A 2,608-nucleotide genomic window follows, 5' to 3' on the forward strand; every position below is an offset into this window, starting at 1 on the left:
ACCTGATTGCACCTCACAGGGACTCCAAACTAAAACCTAGCAGCTAGTATCAAGCGTGTGTGTGTGTGTGTGTGTGTGTGTGTGTGTGTGTGGATGGATCAGCGGGAGGCTTCTGTCTGCGGAGCTGCAGTGTGGGCATCAGGGACAGTGGGGTCCGCCTGGGAAGATCTGCCTGGAAGTGCGATCAGCACTGTCTTCTCCACCATGGATGTGTCCCTCTAGCCTTAAAGAAGAGCGTTGACTGGAGACATGAACAACTCAAGGGTCCTGAAGGAGGGAAACTAGTTTAACCTTTCAAGCAAGTGGCCTGAAGAACAGATCTTTTTTTACAGACAGTTTTACTGGTACATAAGCCAAATGTCATATAATTCAATAGTTCAATCATAACAAGAAATGTTGTATAATCATGACCACAATTTTAGAATATCTTCTTTTTCTGTGTCTTCCTTGCTATTAGCTCCCTATTTTCCCCCAGCCTCCCCTGCTATAACCTCAAGGAATCGTTAATCCAGTCACTGTCTCGATAGATTCCTCATTCCTGGATTTTCTATACCGAAAAATACATAAAAATACAAATCTTATGAAAAAGACTTTAAAAAAATGGTTTCTAAAGAAAGCAGCAGCACAGTTTTCATGACTTTGACTACTATCAGGCATTTTCACAGTTCCTATTACGCCTTCCTGGTCCTCTTAGCAGCTGCTTCGCATATTCTCCTGGGACTGAAAGCATTTGAGTGTAAAATTCCAATCTTATTATACAGTAGAGGGCATCGAACCATGGAGAGGTGTTGATGCAATTAGTGTCACAATCAGAGCCAGAATCAATGTAATAAAAGCGTGTTGTGACATATGCACAAATGTGATTGATGCCATTGATGTATGGATTCTTACAAGAGCTATAAAAGCCCTCAATAAAATGATTAAAAAAACATTGAAAAAAAGAAAATAAAGAACTTTTCTTAAAAAAATAGAAAGATTATTTTGAAAGGCTGGTGTGTGCGAGCCTCTTGGACATGTAAATATAAATGAGACCTGACTTTGGCCCCCAGGGAATGCTCAACCAAGTGGAGTGTGTCTTGCTTGTCTGAAATAAACCCAGTAGCTGAGTTTGCATTACACGGCCAGCCATTGCCGTCATCGACAGCAGGTTTCCAGTGTCTGGGGAATTAAGAGCTGCCATGACCGTGGGACTGAAGAACTGTTTGAATCATGGAGATATCACATTAATTCAAACAGGATGAGAAGCATGTATCTGGAAGGAAACGAAGCAAAGGATAGTTCATCTGGATGTGTGTGTGTGTGTGTGTGTGTGTGTGCGCGCTTGGTTGAGGAATACACGTGGATGTGCATTTTCATGCCAACGCTCGCATCCCCTGTATGAAGACATAATGGAATCGCTCTTATTGAGTGGAGGCATACCTCCACGGGGAAATCCCTTTTATTTCCTTAAGGAGAATGAACTCCTTCTTGTCAAAGAGGAGGAAGCTGCAGGCCAACCACCTTGCCTCCACCCCCATCCTGGGTCCTGCCGGCCACTGTTGCTACCTCAATGCCACTTTTCCTCATGCTCCAGAGTCAAGTCTTCCGACAAAGACCCTAAAGTTAGAGATCCAATTTCTAGAAAGCTCTCAGCAACAACTTGCAGGAATTACTTAGAGCAGTGTTTCTCAACCTTCCTATTGCCAGGCCCCTTTAATACAGTAATACAGTTCCTCATGTTATGGTGACCCCCCCCAACCATAGCATTATTTTAGTTACTACTTCATAACTGTAATTTTGCTACTGTTATGAATTGGGCACTCCCGTGCAAGGGTCATTTGACCCCCAAAGGGGTCTCAACCCACAGGTTGAGAACCGCTGTTTTAGAGGATTGGCAAAGCCAGGTTCCAGCTAAAGAGATGCTCCCCCCCACGTGAAGGGGCTGCCTACCTTGTCTATCACTTGTGGATGGAAACACGGTTTTGTTGATATGTGAATGCTCCCATCTTTCACAGATATGCCTCGGTCCCCAGCTCCCTAAACGATGATCCTGCCAGCTCAATCCAAGACCACAGGGAGAGAGAAGAGCGAGAGAAAGAAGAACAAACCAAAGAAAGCAAGTGAGATGCACCGTGGGAGACAGATGTATTTTGAGGAATTGGCTTCTGCGAATGTGGAGACTGGCAAGGCCCAAGCCTGTAGATCAGGTGACGGGCTGGAACCTCCAGCAGTCTTGTCTCTTTACAGTCCTGGAGCAGAAAGTTTCTTTTTCAGGACACCCCAGGTTTTGCTCTTAAGGCCCACTCCCATTCCAGAGCACTATCTGCTTAGCTTAAGGCCAACGGATTTGACTGCTGTACTTGTGCTGGTTGCCCTGGGTTGGTGGTGAGGCCCTGTAGTACAGACGGGAGCTGCCCCGTAGGGTTTCTTGGCTGTAATCTTTATGGAAACAGATCACCAGGCCTTACAGAGAGCCACTGGGTGGGTTCCAATCACCAATTTTGAGGTTAGCAAGCTTCTTGTGACACCGAAGAGCCCAGGTGACCTGGAGGCTTAGGCCTTGGCTGCTAACCTCCAGGTTGGTGGTTCAAACCCACCAGCCACTGTAGTATCAGAGAAAGACGAGTCT

The 2,608-nt window shown here is 45.6% G+C and overlaps 1 protein-coding gene across 1 annotated transcript in view; it reads left to right on the forward strand.

The window, feature by feature from the left end:
* Nucleotides 1-2,608, forward strand: part of LOC101653423 (pepsin B-like) — a 36,181-nt gene that overhangs the window by 7,950 nt on the left and 25,623 nt on the right. The gene's annotated exons all lie outside the window — the stretch shown is intronic.

This window comes from Echinops telfairi, unplaced genomic scaffold (genome assembly GCF_000313985.2).
Source record: "Echinops telfairi isolate 266 unplaced genomic scaffold, ASM31398v2 ScPeMD7_443;HRSCAF=831, whole genome shotgun sequence".
NCBI classification, from domain to species: Eukaryota; Metazoa; Chordata; class Mammalia; order Afrosoricida; family Tenrecidae; genus Echinops; species Echinops telfairi.